Raw genomic sequence first — 18,015 nt, 5'->3', positions numbered from 1 at the left:
ATGGGGCCTAAGAAACTGATGAGCCCAGAGCGGCATCTAGGCCCGGGAATCCACTGGGTCCTGCATCCCGACGCCTAACGGATGGTTCCATTGCCTGATCGAACCACAAGTTTAGCTAAAATGCTACTACTGGAGAGGTTCCAAATGCACTTCGGTGAGCCTTTCCTGCGTGGGGCTTAATGGATCTTATGAGGACAGGGTGGGGCACTATGTCTGACTACTAATAAATATATGCCTGGCAGAACTGGGTCGAGGTCCTGTTTTCACTAGAGTGTGCCGGCTGGTAGGGCGATGGGGGGTGGGGCGTGGGGTAAGGAGGACAACCCACAGCCATCTCTAATCATTGGAAGCTACCGATATTCACTGAAAATCAGTGGCGATGTGAGAGGCTACATGGGCTTAAATCAATTTCCAGCAGGATTAAAGGAGGGCGAATACAGAGGCTGCTGCAAGGGTGGCTCGATCAATAAACGATGAAATTTCTGAACTACAGCAGTGGCAGTGGGTAAGAAGAAAATGGAGTTGAGACACTGAAGAGGGAAAATCAGGACGTCTTGGTGATCCGTTGGACGGTAAGGTCCGGGAGCAGTTTGTGACAACTTCTAGGTTTCTTCTTTGAGTGACTGGGCAGCCTTTGGTGATGCTCGCTGGGGTAGGGGACAATACAATAGCCAGAGGAAGAGGAAGGTTGGAGGTGGGGCAGGGACAAGCATTTTGGGATACACTGAGCTTAACATCAACATGGAGACGTCCAGCCAGCATTTGGATAATAAAAGCCTGAAGCTCGGGGGAGGGGGCAAAGTCAGGGTTTGAAATATAGATGCGAAGCCATCAGCACATAGGGGCTAGAGAGCGGATGATCCCTCAGTTACCATAATACAAAGTCAGTAGATGATGTTTAACAAGTATTTGCTGGGGCGCCTGGGTGGCCCAGTTGGCTAAGTGTCTGACTCTTAATCTTGGCTTACATCATGATCTCACGGTTCATGGGATCAAGCCTTGCGTTGGGCTCTGTGCTGACAGTGCAGAGGCTAAAAAAGCAAACGTAGAATTACCATACGATCTAGCATTTCCATCTCTGGGTACACACTCCAAAGAAGGGAAAGCAGGGAATCAAACAGGTATTTGTACACTTACGTTCATAGCAGCATGTTCATAATAGCCAAAAGGTGGAAACAACGCAAATGTCCATCAATGAACGAACAGGAGAACAGAATCGGGTGTGTGTGTGTGTGTGTGTGTGTGTGTGTGTGTGTGCATGCGTGACCGTGTGTGTATAAAATAGAATATCATTCGGCCTTATAAAGGAATGAAAGTCTGATATCTGTTACAACATGGATGATCCCCGAAGACGTTATGCTAAGTGAAATAAGCCAGACAGGAAAGAACAAATAGCATAGGATTGCATTTATAGGACTTTTCCTGGAAGAGTCAAATTCACAGTGACAGAAACTAGCATAGTGGTTAGCAGGGACTTGCAGGGAAGGGGATCGGAAGGCACTGTTTCATAGATAGGTACAGAATTTCAGTTTGAGATGATGAGAAAGTTCTGGAGGTGGAAGGTGCGGATGGTGGCACAATGGTGTGAATGTCCTTTTTTTTAATGTTTCTTTTGAGACAGAGAGACAGAGAGACAGAGAGACAGAGAGAGAGAGCGAGCAGGGAAGGGACATACAGAAAGGGAGAGAGAGAATCCCAAGCAGGCCCCGTGCCGTCAGCGCAAAGCCTGACTCAGGGCTCGATCTCACAAACCATATGAAATCATGACCTGAGCCAAGATCAAGAGTCAGGGGCTTAACGTACTGAGCCACCCAGGAGCCACAACAGTGTGAATGTCCTTAATGCCACTAAACTGTACACTTAAAAATGGGTAAAATGGTAAATTTTGTACTGTGTATATTTTACCAATTAAAAAAAAAAGAAATAGCATATTTCTTTTAAACGTGCTATTTAAGATAATCATATTCTTTTAAATGACCAAGGGAAACATTGTAAGGAATACTTCAAGGAGTCACTGCTTCTGGGAAGTAGGAAAGGGGTAGGCACAGGGCCTTTTGCTTATCATTAGAAACCTTTGGTACTCTTTTATTTATTTATTTTTAGCTCTATGCATGAATTACATTATAGAAATAAAAACACTTTAAAAAAAATTTTTTTTAAATAAATTAATTAAAAAAAACACTTTTTTAATGTCTTGTATTTATTTTTGAGAGTGAGAACACAAGCAGGGGAGAGGCGGAGAGAGAGGGGGGGCACAGAGCCCAATGCGGGGCTTGAACTCATGAACTGTGAGACCATGACCTGAGCTGAAGTCGGATGCTCAACTGAAAGAGCCACCCCGGCGCCCCCAGAAATAAAAGCGTTTTAAACTGCAAAAAGAAGTGAATGAGATCACTCAGGGAGAGTTTGAGAAGTTAGAGGGAGAAGAGGTACCTCGGGATAAAGGTTGCAAGAAACGATATCACCCACTAAAATGAGGTACTAGAAAGGGCTGTTACCAGGTCCAGGAGAATCACACAGGCACCTGCTGCAGTAAAGCACCACGAGCAGCTCCCAGGATCTAGAAAGTTGTCTCCGTGCCCTCTCCTGGCCTCTCCCTCCACCACTCCCCTCTCCCCGCTGATCCCTCCCACAAAGTTTCCCCTCTCTCCCTCCTATGCTACTCCACGTCTCTCTCAGGATCTCTTCCTCAGTTCTCTGGGAGTATCGGCTTGATTTCCCCATCCCCTTTTCTGCCCAGCAGTGTCTTCAGGTCACGTGCCCTCTCTCACATGGCCAGAATCATAGCTTCAGCCTCTGGGTCTACACAACTTCGCAGTGTTTTTTCCTTCCAGTCACCTTTCTCCGTCTCACTCCATTCCTAGGAGGGACAGAACAGACCCCTGCAGGTCAGGCATCCTCCCTCTGCTTACGTATCTATCCCTAGTCCCACCGGCTATCTGTGTCTGGGGCTCTACCATCCCTTCCTGAGACACGATAGGTTGGGAAGTATTGCAGTAAAGGAGGTTTAACCCCAAACATAACTACTATCAAATAAAATCCTTGAGGAATACAGGAGTGGGACAACCGGAGAAGAAAAGCCACGAAGAGAGTTTGAAGCAGGTGAGTGGCTGGATGAAGCCGAATGCTGCAGAGCAAGATTACTTAAAATACAGACTAACAGGGGCGCCTGGGTGGCTCAGTTGGTTGAGCGTCCGACTTCGGCTCAGGTCATGATCTCGCGGCCAGTGAGCTCGAGCCCCGCGTCGGGCTCTGTGCTGACAGCTCGGGGCCTGGAGCCCGCTTTGGATTCTGGGTCTCCCTCTCTCTCTGACCCTCCCCTGTTCATGCTCTGTCTCTGTCTCAAAAATAAATAAACGTTAAAAAAATTTTAAAATACAGACTAACAGGCATCCATTGAGTTTGGCATTGGGGTGAATGAAAACGAAGGAAGTAGAACATCAAGTATAGACTCTGCTTTCAGGGAGTGTGGCTGACCGGGGGACAACGGGGGAAAAAGATTTTTGTTTTTTATTAAAACAAAACAGACGTTTTGTGACGGTTACAAATGTAGCCGAGTATAAGGGAAGACTAAAGAATTGTTGGGCAGGTGAAAAGGTTGGCATTGAACTGGAGAAAGGATACATTACCCTCAAAGATAGGCAGAAAACGCTAAGAACTGCAGTTAATAGCTTTTCAATCCAGATTTAGTCTTATTTTGCCACAGAGACCAATCCTGACTGTAGACCTTCTCTTTCTTACTACAAGAAAAGAGGGCCAAGGGGCACCTGGGTGGCTCAGTCCATTGAGCGTTCGACTCTTGATTTTGGCTCAGGTCACTATCTCACATTTCACACGATGGAGCCCCGTGTCAGGCTCTGCACGGACAGCGTGGAGCCGGCTTGGGATTCTCTCTCTCCCGCTCCCTCTCTGCCCCTGCCCCACTCGCATGCACTCACACACTCTCTCCCAAAATAAATAAACTAAAAAACAAAACAAAACAAAAAGAGGACCAAGGACAGAACATAGGGCAATGCCAACGCTTAACAGTGCAAGTGAGTGGCCGCTTCCAGATCTGATCATTCAGGGTGAATGTTTTTTTTTTAAATTTTTTTTGATGTTTTATTTATTTTTGAGACAGAGAGAGACAGAGCATGAACGGGGGAGGGTAAGAGAGAGGGAGACACAGAATCCGAAGCAGGCTCCAGGCTCCGAGCTGTCAGCACAGAGCCCAACACGGGGCTCGAACCCACGGACCGTGAGAGCATGACATGAGCCGAAGTCGGTCGCTCAACTGACTGAGCCACCCAGGAGCCCCCAGGGTGAATGTTTAATTTGGGTCTAGCTTTCCTTACCATTGCATGGCTCTGGATCCATTTCCCTTAACACCCAATTGGCTACACGCCCCAGAAATGCCAACTAGTAACCTTTACAAATCATAACTAGAAAAGAAAATATAGGGGCGCCTGGGTGGCTCAGTGGGTTAAGCGACCGACTCTTGATTTCGGCCCAGGTCATGATCTCACGGTCGCGAGATCGAGCCCCACGCCAGGCCCTGCACTAAGCGTGGAGCCTGCTTGGAATTCTCTCTCTCCCTCTCTCTCATCTCTCTCTGCCCCTCCCTCACTCGCACTCATGCACACATGCACGCTCTCACTCTCTCTCAAAAATAAAGAAACTTTTAGGAAAGAAAAGAAAGTACATAACAGTAAAGTCATATATCCTGGAAAAAGGACAGGCAGAGGAATCATGAGGCCAGCTCCCTTCCCCCCCCCCCCCGGGCCTCTGTTTCCCCATATGTAAAAGTGAACGGGGCTGGCCCCTTCTATGGCTCCTTCAGTTGGAACGCTCTGTTATTGTTTGACTTCTGGTTTATATATGCTTTTCTTGTGGTGGTATTAATACTCTTCCACATGAATACAAACGGGTGGAAGCTGACCACATCGTTTTCAAGCTCCTGGGAAGAGGCAAAACTCCAAAGGACCGAGACAATCCCAAAATAAGGTCAACAAAAGCAAGTAAGAGGCAAAGGGAAAATGTGAGGGACCTCTGTTGATGTCGGCGCTCAGCTGTACCACAGTGAGACCGGGTTTCCTTGAGATCAAGTCAATGGCTCAAAAGTGGAACACGCAAAGCGTCTTTTGCACTGCTCAAGTCAAGATGCACGCCCCAACCCTGCCAACTTTGGAGGAGATGGTGAGTATTTTCCTCTCCTCATAGCATCCCTCACAGTTGTCATAAGCATCGAGAATATTCTAATACGTATACAAGAAAGGGGGGGGGTCACCGATGTTCTCAAGTGATGAGCTGTTCTTTTTTTTTAATGTGTATTTATTTTGAGAGAGAGAAAGAGAGTGAGTGGGAGAAGGGCAGAGAGAGAGGGAGACAGAGAATCCCAAGCAGGCTCTGTGCTGCCAGCGCGGAGCCTGAGGTGGGGCTTGATCTCACGAACCGTGAGGTCATGACCCGAGCTGACATCAAGGGTCGGACGCTTAACCAGCTGAGCCACCCAGGCGTCCCCAGTAACCTCCTATTCCTACCAAACCTTCAAAGCTTTCCTGAAGGGGCAATGAGACTAAGGACGCTGTGTCCTGCCCGCCTTCTTCCATCCTGCCAGCTAGGAACAATTCACCAGTGTTAACGCCTGGGTCCCTCACGGTTCTCCTGAAGCTCAAAAATACTTTGGTAAGAGTGGGACTGTGAATAGACCGTGCTGTCCTCTCCACAAAAAGCTGGTACAACTGATCTATGAGTGAGCCACATCCTTTCAGCTGTTTCGCAGCCCTGAAGATGGGATTATTCTGTACCATCTAGACCCTCTCACGCTCTTGTGCCCCGGTGACCAGGGAGAGAGGTAAAAGCAGTGGTCAAGGAATTCGCTTGTCCAGGGCGCCTGGTCGGCTCGGTCAGTTACGTCTCCGACTTCGGCTCAGGTCATGATCTCAGGGTTCGTGGGTTCAGGCCCCACATCGGGCTCTCTGCTATTAGCACGGTCCCTCCTTGGGATTCTCTCTCTCTTTCCCCCTGCACCCCCACTCATGTGCTCTGTCTCTCTAAAATACAAATGAGGGCTGCCCGGGTGGCTCCGTCGGTTAAGCGTCCGACTTCGGCTCAGGTCATGATCTCACGGTCCGTGAGTTCGAGCCCCGCGTCGGGCTCTGTGCTGACAGCTCGGAGCCTGGAGCCTGCTTCTGTTCTGTGTCTCCTTCTCTCTCTGTCCCTCCCCAACTTGTGCTCTGTCTCCCTATGTCTCTCAAAAAATGAATAAGTGTAAAAAAAATTTTAAAAAAATAAAATACAAATGAACGTTTAAAAACTTAAGGAAACTAACTTGTTCATTGTACATCAGAGCCAGGAACAAGACACCCACGCGCCTGGAGCCTCACACTTGACCATGTCGTATGGTCTATCTTGGCTCTTGACATAGGCCAAGTCCCAAAACTTCAGCACTGAACACCATAGGCAAAGGCTTCTGCTTGGAGCACCGGTCAAGTTCTCGGTTTCTGCTTCACTCTGTGAAGCTGAGTCAGTCCCCTGAGCAGGGTCCGGGGGACCACACGCTGCCTTTCTGTTTCTCGTGGCGGGGCAGGTAGAGGCAGGCCCCGAGTTTGGACGACGGGGACCGCTCGGCTGCCAGCTTTTCCGGCAGATGGTATCACCACCATGAGACAATTAGCGTGCCATCCCACGGTGGGGGGCTGGGTAAAAAGCACGAGCAAGTGAAAATGGAAAATTAGATGTACGAAAATGTAGGGGAGGTTGCTGCCCAAGTTGGAAGCGTTCGTGCCTCGACACGAAAGGCTCCCGGCTCCCTGGCTCTGAAGGTGTCTTTGTTTCCCTTTTGCCATCCGCATTTGGGTCTCGGGTGCCTTAGTGGCTTCCTGCGTGCATTTCGCTCCTGCTCCTTCTCAGAAAGCACCTCTTTTGTGACTATTACTTTGCAAAGGTTTGGGGTATCTTTTCTTTTTAATGTTTATGTATTTATTGGGGGGGGGGGGGGCAGAGAGAAAGAGAGAGAGAATCCCGAGCAGGCTCAGCGCTGTCAGCGCAGAGCCCGATGTGGGGCTCGATCCCATGAACCATGAGATCGTGACCTGAGTCGAAATCAAGAGTCAGATGCTTAGCTGACTGAGCCACCCGGGCACCCCAAAGGTTTGGGATATCTTACCGCTCCATTCTCCTGCATCCTGGGCCACACCTGAGCATACCTGCTTCGAGTAGGGGTGCCACAGCCAGAACCCCCCACCCCCCGGGAACAGCATCCGTGCTTCTGCTGTCGACCTGTTGCCTCGCTTACTAAACCAAGGGCCGCTGTCATTATACGGCTTGAATCTGTAAGGAACCAAGGTGATAAGTGGTGCTTTTGTGGTCTTAAACATTCTTTGGATGCATTTAAGAGCCGCCTATATCCACATAAAATAAGCAGCCTTCGGTTTTACGAGCCATTAAATTGAAAACGGGTTAATTCAAGCACAATCTACCAATTGACTAATTGCTGGGCATTGGCTAACGGACAGAAATTAGCTGCATCACTGGACACACGCACTCTTGTTCCATTACTTGTACGTGTCTGTGTGGCGGGAAGGTTGTGGAAGAACGCTGGTGCAAAAGACCAAGGCTCTGGTTAACCCCGGGCAGAGGGGGAGCTCACTTTCCGGGCGCGGGCTGCAAGGGCTGTCCTGTCCCCCTCAGCTCTAGATAAATCTGGCCACCTGACACCGAACCTCTCCTCACACAGAAACCGGTTCCATTTACCCTCCACCTGAAGTCTGTCATACCTGGCCAATGAGCTCCCTTCACGTATAGGACTTTAAGAGCGGCCTGCCTCTGGGGAGAAGGATAAACTAAAGAATAAAGTGCTCCTGAGATCCGAAGGTGCCCCTCTCGCCTTAGCTTTGGCTCAACACACTGGATTCAAACACTTTTTTTTTCAGTTGGGGTTCAGAGCTTTCATTTAGTGTTTACTTGGCAGATAGATAAGACAGAAACGAACAAGGCGTCTGTCTAGCTTTCCAACTCAACAGTGGGGGCCCACGGAGGCAGGGCCCAGGTACATTAGTGAAACAGGCAACGTGTGTTCTCAGCATGCCCCCCTTGGAACATTTCCCCTGTTCTAGCCCAGCTCCTTGGGTCCCAGTGCCTCCTGCTGCCACTTGGCCAGAAAGGGTCATTCCCTGTCCCACCTCTAATTTAAGCTGGGGTTCCCACTCCTTAGCACTGAGCACCACTCCACACCTGTCCTACACCCCAAATCAAAAAGTTTTCTTCTAATCTCTCAGGCCCCAACTTCATAATGGGGGATCCCCGTAAGTGACATGTTTGCATTTTTTGTAGAGAGGTGTTATGGAATTCGATAGCCTAGATGAGCGATTCTAATGGTAGAAATTTCAGCCATGACTAAACCTTAGTAAAAGACACGTCGGGGTACTCAGGAGGGCCGTTGAAGGACTCCCGAGACAGTTGTACTCGCTCCTTTGTGTGGGACCGGTTCAAGAACCACATAGGAGCTCCAAGGCAAGAACCATATGCATGTCTAGAAGTTCGCTGGTCACTGCTGTCCTGATAGGTTCCCCAAGTGGTGAGAGAAATGATTTAAGAATAGTTCAGGGGCGCCTGGGTGGCTCTCTCGGTTGAGCGTCTGACTCTTGATTTCGGCTCATGTCATGATCCCAGGGTCGTGGTCAAGCCCTGTGTCAGGCTCCGTGCTGAGCATGGAGCTTAAGATCCTCTCTCTCTCTCTCTCTCTCTCCCCCCTTTCCTCTGCTTGTGCACTCTCTCTCTCTAAAATAATAATTAAAAAAAAAACTGAATAGGTCAGATTCTCAGACATGCTGCTTTCTGGCTTAAGAACTCTTGTAAAGCTGGTTTAGAAATTACCACCTACTGGGGCGCCTGGGTGGCGCAGTCGGTTAAGCGTCCGACTTCAGCCAGGTCATGATCTCACGGTCCGTGAGTTCGAGCCCCGCGTCAGGCTCTGGGCTGATGGCTCAGAGCCTGGAGCCTGTTTCCGATTCTGTGTCTCCCTCTCTCTCTGCACCTCGCCCGTTCATGCTCTGTCTCTCTCTGTCCCAAAAATAAATAAACGTTGAAAAAAAATTAAAAAAGAAGAAATTGCCACCTACTTCTTGCTTCTCTACATTTTTCATCAGAAGAAATAGATTAAAAACTGGATAAGAGAAACATGTTAATCACTGTCAGTCACCAAAGGTGATTTAATGGCACAGAAATCATATTGTTACTATACTATTACAGAGCCTGCTTAGAGAACTAATCTGAATAAAATCAGGGAGCAATTCTTAAACTTAAAAATGTGCTTGGGGCACCTGGGTGGCTCAGTCGGTTAAGCGTCTCACTTCGGCTCAGGTCATGGTTTTGAGGTTCCTGAGTTCGAGCCCCGCGTCGGGGCTCTGACAGCTCAGAGCCTGGAGCCCGCTATGGATTCTGTGTCTCCCTCTCTCTCTGCCCCTCCCCCACTCGCGCTCTGTCTCTCTCTCTCAAAAATAAACGTTAACAATTTTTTTAAAAATTAAAAATGTGCTTAAATGAACTACTGATAGATGCAACAGCATGCTGAATCTCAAGGACCTTTGCTGAGTGAAAGAAGCCAGTTTCAAAGTTACCTACTGTGTGTTCCCATGCATATGACATTCTCAGAAAAAAAAGGAAAAATTGTAGCAATGGAGAAAGACATCAGTGGTTGCCAGGGTTTGTGAGGGGGGGGTGTATGACAACAAAAGGGTAGCTGTAGGGAGTTTTGGGGGATGAAACAACTGCTCTGTATCCCAATTTCAGTGTTGATTACATGGAACTATATATATGTTAAAATTCATAGAACTGTATAGACCAATAAGTCGACCTTCCTACATATTAACTTAAAAACTAAATTAAGGGACGATTACTTTTCCCATTGAAAACTCAGATTTACCCCCTAAAAAAAAAATCAAGTGATAAGTTCAAGATGCTCCAGGTCTGGGGGCGGCTGGGGGGAGCTCAGTCGGTTGAGTGTCTGACTCTTGATTTTGGCTCAGGTCATGATCCCAGGGTCGTGGGATCGAGCCCCGCATCAGCCTCCGTGCTGAGCTAGGAGCCTGCTTAAGATTCTCTCTCCCTCTCTGTCCCCCTTTACCCTCTCCCCCATTCATGTCTTCTCTCAAAATATTTTTTTTTAAAATATGCTCCAGATCTGAAGAACAGGCATGAAAAGGGCTTTTGGGAAAAGATTATGGTAACCCTCTGAGCTCCTCCTAAGGAAGGTGTTGAATGTGTTTGGAGGTGATGGCTAGCAATGAAACGGGGTTTATAGCCAATCATCCACAGCCTCTCACTCCACCTCGAAGTTTCTCTTGTGGTCAGAGCCAGCTGACTGACTGGCTAGGGTTGGGGATGGCTTTTCACCATGTAGAGTTAACAGGCCCACTGAGGCCTCACATGTTGGCTCCACAAACAGATCAGGCCAGTGATTCGGCTTTTGGGAAGGCTAGAGCGGGCACAGGTTGAGATACCGTATTTTGATTTCCTAGTGCTGCCCTCTGATACGAAGATGTAGATGACAAATGCTTGCTTTCTCGTGAAAGTGATTTTCCATTAAACGTGGTTACCGTGTGTGGTACCTGGGTGGCTTGGCCGGTTGAGCACCCGACTCGTGATTTCGGCTCAGGTCATGATCCCAGGGTTGTGGGATCGAGCTTCGGTCTGAGTGTGGAGCCTGCTTAAGATTCTCTCTCCTCTGCTTCGTGTTCCCTCTCTAAAACTTAAAATAAAAAAATAAAATCAATTTGGTTACTGAGAATTTCCAAAAGGTAAACAATACCTCTGTGGATTACTGAGGCCCTCTAACGTGCTGCATACCCAGGTTTGGGGAGTCATTTTTTTAAAATACTTATCCAGTCTGGTAGCCAGATGGCCAATTAGTTGAATGCACAATGAGCCAGATTCCTTAATCCAGCTTCTGGCAAAATATTCGAGGCCCTAATTTTCTGTCTTTATCTTTGTTTTAATTAAACTTTTTGAGATGATTGTAAATTCACATGCAATTGTAAGAAATAATACAGTGAGATCGTGTGTACCCTTTACTGAGTTTCCTTTAGTGGTAACGTCTTATAAAACTGGAGTAGAATATCACAGCCAAGATATAGACATTGCTATGATCCACTGATCTTGTGCAAATTTCCCCGGTTTTACTTGTAATAATTTGCTTGTAGGTGTCTCTGTATTTAGTTTTATGCAATTTTATCACAAGTGCGTGTTCACGTACCCACCAACACAGTACCGAATTGTGCTATCACCACAAGGATCCTTCCTGTTACCATTTTCAGCCACACCCACCTCCTCTCTGCCCTATTCCCTAACCCCTGGCACTCACTCTCCACGTCCCCATGTCTTTTTGTCATTTCAAGAGTATTATATAAATAATCACATAGTATGTAACCTTCGAAGACTGGCTTTTTCTCACTCAGTGAAATTCCCAGGAGATCCATTCGAGTCATTGTGTGAACCATACCCCCATTTCTTTTATTGCTGAGTAGTATTCCATGACATAGATATACCACATTTTACTTGACTATTAATTGGTCGAACAACACATGGATGAGATATCCGGTTTCTTGACATCCTCGCCAGCATTTGGTGTTGTCGTTATTTTTTATTTTAGCCATTCTGATGGGTGTGTGGTAATATCTCATGGTGGTTTTGATTTGCATTCTCCTGCTGGCTGGTGATGCTGAACATCTTTTCATCGATCGTTTGCCATCTGCACATCCTCTTTAGCGAAACATCCGTTCATCTCTTTTGCCCCTTTTCTAATTGTATGGAGTGTTGAGAACCCTTTATATATTCTAGATGCAAATCCTCGGTCAGATATGCAGTTTGCAAATATTTTTTTTTAGTCTGTAGCTTGATCTTTTAGAGAGCAACTTTTTTCATTTTGATGAACTTCAATTAGTAGATGTTTCTTTCTTTCTTTCTTTCTTTCTTTCTTTCTTTCTTTCTTTCCCTATGGAAGTCAATTGCTCTCACATTATTTGTTGAAAAGGCTACCCTTTCTTCACTGGATTGCTTTTATACCTTTATCGAAATTCAGTTGAACAAATTGGGTTTATTTCTGGGTGCTCTATTCTGTTCCATTGATCTATATGTCTACCCTCCACTATTGTCTTGATTACTATAGCTATATAGTAAGCCTTTACATTGGAAAGAGTGATTCCACCCCCCCCCAGGTTATTCTTTACAAACATCATTTTAGCTACTCTAAGTCCTTTGTCTTTCAATATACATTTTATAATAATCTCATCTATGCCTATAAAAATCCTTGCTGGGATTTTGATAGGGATTTCATTAACCTATATATAAACTTGGGGAAAACTGATATCTTTACTATGTTGAGTCTTCTAATCCATGGATACAGTAAGTCTCTCAAATTATTGTCTTCTTTGGGTTCTTTCCTCAGTGTTTTATAACTTTCAGCATATAGATGAAACATGTTTTGTTAAATTTGATACCTAAGAATTTCATTTTCTTTGAAGCAATTATAAATAGTATTGTCTTTTTTATCTAGATTTCCACATTGTTAGTATATAGAAGCGTGATTGATTTTTGTGTATTGATCTTGCGTCATATGACCTTGCTGAATTCAATTACTAGTTCTAGAAGGGTTTTTTTTTTTTAGAACCCCTGTGATTTTTTTTTTTTTATGTAGACAACCAAGTCCTATGCAAATAGAGACAGTTTCACTTGATTCTTTCCAATCTGGATGTCTTTTATTTCCTTTTCTTGCCGTGTTGTGCTGGCTAGAACTTCCAGTATAATGTCGAATAGAAGTGATAAGAGCAGACATGCTTGCCTTATTTCAGCCTTCAGAGGCAAAGTATTCTGCTTTTACCATCAAGTCTAATGTTAGTGGTAAGTTTTTTATAGATGGTTTTTATGAGGTTAAGGAAGCTCCCCTCTCTTCCTAGCGTACTGAGTTTTTGTCATGATTGTTGAATTTTGTCAAATGTTTTATTCTATGTCAAGTGATATGGTCATATGATTTTTCTTTAGTTTATTGATACGGTGGTCTACACTGAATGATTTAAAAATAGTGAGCCGGCCTTACATACTTGGAATAAATCCCATTTGGTCATGGTATATAATTCTTTTATACATCGTTGGATGCATTTTGCTCATAAGCCTTTGTTGAGGATTCTTGTGTCCAAATTTATGAGGGATACTGGCCTGTAGCTTGCTTTTTCTTCTTTCTTTCTTTCTTTCTTTCTTTCTTTCTTTCTTTCTTTTCTTGTACTGTCATTGTCTGGTTTTGATATCCATCTGGGGCTCAGATGACATAAGTGTTGGATCTTTCGATATTTCATTTAAAAAATTTTGTTTTAACATTTATTTAGTTTTGAAAGACAGAGAGAGACAGAGTGAGAGAGGGGGAGGGGCAGAGAAAGGGAAACACAGAATCCAAAGCAGGCTCCAGGCTCTGAGCTGTCAGCACAGAGCTTGATGTGGGGCTCAAACTCACAAACCGTGAGAGCATTACCTAAGCCGAAGCCGGATGCTTAACCGACTGATCCACCCAGGAGCCCCAAATCTTTTATTTCTCACAGGTCTCTGAGGCTCTATTCTTTTTACCAGTCTATTTTCTCTCTGTTGTTCACACTGAGTGAATGCAATTGATATGTCCTCAAGTTCACTGATTCTATCCTCTGTCGTCTCACTATACTATGGACCCACTAAGTTGCTTTCTTTTTTTAATTTCTGTTACTGTAAGTTTTCGGTTTTATAATTTCCACTTAGCGCTTTTTTTCTATAATTTGTATTTCTTTGTTGTGATTTTCCATTTTTTCCTTTGTTTCAAGAGACTTTGCAATTGTTTACTGGAGCATTTTTGTGATGGCTGCTTTACAATTCTTGTCAGATAATTCTAATATTTGATTCATCTCCCTATTGATGCCAGCTGATTGTCTTTTCTTATTCAAGTCCTGATTTTCTAGTTCTTGGCATGAGAGGAGATTTTTCATTGTATTTTGGCTATTATGTCAGGAGACTATTTAAATCTTTTTGCGGGGACGGGGAGGGGGGAGCACCTAGGTCAGGCTCAGTCAGTTAAGTGTCTGACTTCAGCCCAGGTCATGATCTCACAGTTCGTGGGATTGAACCCCACATCGGGCTCCGTGATGACAACTCCGAGCCTGGAGCCTGCTTCCGATTCTGTGTCTCCCTCCCTCTCTGCCCCTCCCTTGCTCATGCTGTGTCTCTCTGTCTCTCAAAAATAAATAAACGTTTAAAAACAAATTAAACTCTTTTTTTAAATGTTTATTTATTTTTGAGAGAGGGAGGGAGACAGAGAATCCTAAGCAGCCTCTACGCCATCAGCCTAGAGCCCAACGTGGGGCTCGAACTCACGAACCGTGAGATCATGACCTGAGACGAAATCAGGAGTCGGCCGCTGAACCGACTGAGCCACCCAGGCGCCCCAGGAGGCTATTTAAAACTTTTGTTTTAGTAAGCGGTCACTCCATTTAGGTTTAGCGTGCAGGTCCTGGCCTACTTTTGTAGGCTGTGATTTCAAGACCATTTACTTTGCGGAGCCTCTGCGATGCTATTTTGGTCCGCTTGCTAATGTGGCGCTGACGGGGGCCCCCGCCGGTCTGCACCCGTGCCGCCTAAGGGAGCAGAAGGTGTTCCACCAGGCTGGGTGGCCTGAGGCCCGCAGGTGGAGGGAGTGAGTCTCTAGTCTGCGGGAACAGCTAAGCTTCCCTGGTTTTGCTTGCTCTGGTGGAACCCACAGCCCTTGCCGGTGCCATATGCCATCCTGGTACCTCTCCTTCCCGGGCCAGAGGACTCGTGGTGGTCGGATTTGCCCTTGATGACGATGCCCTGGCTGCACAGTGTCTCGTGGCAAGGGAGGGGAGCCCCGCGTGGCGGGAGAGGAGAGCGTGTCCCCCCCGGCTGTTTCGTGTCAGCGGGGCTCCCTGCTGGATTCCCTTTGCCGGGGTTGCCAGGGGGCCCACAGGGCCCACGCGGATTGGCGCATCCAATCCGGAAGAAGAAGCTGCCTACTGGGAAATGCGGGGGCCCGGCTCCCCTCCTTCTGCTGGGTGGGGAGTCAAAGGCGCCCTGCTGCTACGATGTCTCCCGGTCCTGGGGTCCCTGACCATTCTGCCTTCCTCTTCAGACCTTTGGGAATTCTTCTTTGGTTGCCTCTTGAATCATTTCTAGCACTCGCAGTTCTCCTTGGCGGGGAGGAGCGAGGAGAAATGAGACTATGCCATCTTGTCCAGCCTGAAAATAGAAGACCGTTTTTACTCTGGTTTCTGCTGCTGCTTCTCCCAGGAATGACTCAGGCTTTCAGCTGCCACCCTTTCCTGGGCGAAGAGAAGCTCTGGGGGCTTTGCCTTGGTTGATATATCACGCTTCCAGGTTTTCTGGGGGTCTGTGTGTGGGAAAGAGAGAGAAGAAAGGCTGGCAGAGATCAGCCCTGAAACAGAGTGGGGCGAACGCTGTGGCGGGGCATGGAGTTAGCTGTGGGTCGGTCTTGCCTGAAAGATACTCCTGTGCCACTATATTCATACGATCCTACCGTGAGACATCAGAACAACCAAACTTTGGTATTTCCTGGCAGGACGGAGGCAGAAAATAAGATTTTTTAAATTTATTTATTTATTTACTTATTTAAAATCTTAATGACTTTGAGGTAGGCAAAGTCTTTTCATGTTATTTATTTATTTTATTATTTATTTTTTGGAGACAGAGAGAGAGAGCACTGGGAGAGGGGTAGAGGGAGAGAGACAGAGAGAGAGAGAGAGAATCTTAATCAAAATTTGGTATTTCCTGGGGCGCCTGGGTGGCGCAGTCGGTTAAGCGTCCGACTTCAGCCAGGTCACGATCTCGCGGTCCGTGAGTTCGAGCCCTGCGTCGGGCTCTGGGCTGATGGCTCGGAGCCTGGAGCCTGTTTCCGATTCTGTGTCTCCCTCTCTCTCTGCCCCTCCCCCGTTCATGCTCTGTCTCTCTCTGTCCCAAAAATAAATAAAAAACATTGAAAAAAATTTTTTTTAAAAATTTGGTATTTCCTGACAGGACAGAGGCAGAAAATAATATCTATCTATCTATCTATCTATCTATCTACCTATTTATTTATTTATTTATTTATTTATTTTCTTCATGACCTTGGGTTAGGCAAAGTCTTTTTATTTTATTATTATTATTATTATTATTATTATTATTATTATTATTTTAGAGAGAGAGCACGCAAGCAAGCAGGGAAGAGGGGCAGAGGGAGAGACAGAGAATCTTAAGCAGGCTCCACTCTCGGTGCAGAACCTGATGCAGGGCTCAGTCCCATGATTGATCCTGGGATCATGACCGGAGCCGAAATGTAGAGTCGAACGCTCAACCGATTGAGCCACCCAGGCGTCCCAGAAAAGAAGATTTTCAAACACGCCCCTCCCTTCGTGTAAAACCTTGGGACATCCGCGTACATGATCCCCCCCACACACACGCCGCAAAATGTCCATGCCCTAATCCTTGGGATGGATGAATATGTCACCTTACATAGTAAAAGGCACTTTGCAGGGGCAGTGAAGTTAAGGATATTGAGATGGGGAGAATGTCCTCAATTATCCTGGTGGGCCCGATCTAATGACAGACTTCATATAAGAGAGAAGCAGGAGAGTACGAGTCAGAGAAGGTGATGCGCCTGTGGAAGCAGACCAAGGTCAGAGAGTGTGAGAGAGAATCTAAAGATGCTCTGTGCTGGCTTTGAAGATGGAGGGGGTGGGGCATGAGCCAAGGAATGCAGATGGCCTCCAGAAGCTGGAAAATGGCTGCTTTTAGACTTCGGAGCTCCAGAACCGTTAAGGTAATAGATTCGTGTTGTTTTAAGCCATAAAGTTTGCAGTAATTTGTTATAGCAACAACAGAAAACTACTACACTGACAGTGGACAAGTGACATGATCAGGGATGGGAAGTTGGGGGCTATTGTAGGATAGGGAAGAGTGTGGCCTCCGCTAAAAACATGAGACTCTCCAGTCCGGGAAGGCGAAACCTGACAGGAGATTGGCTCAAAGACTAGGCCACCGCTGTCTGATAGAACCATCCGTGATGATGGAAACGTGCTATATCTGCGCTCTCCAGGATGGAAGCCCCTCACCACAGGGGACTGCCGAGAACTTGAAATGTGGCCAGTGCTACTAAGGCCCTGAATTTGTAATTTGATTTACTCATTTAATTTATATTTAAGTTGTAAAAGCCACACGCAGCCAGTGGTGACGATATTAAACAGAGTGGGTCCCCACCATGGAAAAGAGTGTGGATAAGGGGGAACACACACTTATTCCTTAATGTCCTCAGTGCCGGAAATCTAGCCTGCCCCAAATAGCTTAGATCAAATTAAAGAGCCACCGATTCTTCTCTGGAAATCAGATTTCTCATAACCTCTGCCATAATGTAACCACAAACCTACAAGAGGAAGAAAAAGCATCGAAACGGCATATAAAATTGCTATCGTGAAACCCATAAACTTCACAGGAGATGCAGGGAGTCCAGTCCTCGGTCAAGAAACTGTATATTAGAAGAACCTACAGTAAGCTCTGACATCGCAGTCTCCGACACCAAAAAGTAAAGATGGAAGTTGAGGCAGATAGGATTTCAAAAGCACAGAGATCTGGGACCCATTTAATAGAGAAAGACATATTCTTACACGCCTCAGAGGTCCAGGGCAAAAGCAGATGGTCACAATGCACACTCTGAGTCACAAGACAAAGTTATATTCTGTTCTGAATCAGCCGTTTGAGAATGCAAAGCAGTGAATGATGTAATCTTAGGGAGGAAGGAAGGAAGGAGGGAAGGAAGGAAGGAAGGAAGGAAAGAAGGAAGGAAAGAAAGGAAGAAGGAAGAAGGAAGGAAGGAAGGAAGGAAGGAAGGAAGGAAGGAAAGAATGAAGGAAAAGAAAGAAAGAAAGAAAGAAAGAAAGAAAGAAAGAAAGAGAAAGAAAGAAAGAAAGAAAGATGGATGGAAGGGGGGGAGGGAAGGAGGAAGGAAGGAAGGAAGGA

At 46.2% G+C, this 18,015-nt stretch overlaps 1 long non-coding RNA gene across 3 annotated transcripts in view; it reads right to left on the bottom strand.

The window, feature by feature from the left end:
- LOC121025483 (uncharacterized) overlaps nt 1–18,015 on the bottom strand; it is an 88,776-nt gene that overhangs the window by 33,520 nt on the left and 37,241 nt on the right. The window lies entirely within an intron of this gene.

The sequence above is a fragment of the Herpailurus yagouaroundi genome, unplaced genomic scaffold (genome assembly GCF_014898765.1).
Source record: "Herpailurus yagouaroundi ecotype Mexico unplaced genomic scaffold, PumYag 67641, whole genome shotgun sequence".
NCBI lineage: Eukaryota > Metazoa > Chordata > Mammalia > Carnivora > Felidae > Herpailurus > Herpailurus yagouaroundi.
This window is presented reverse-complemented; position numbering and strand designations above follow the sequence as displayed.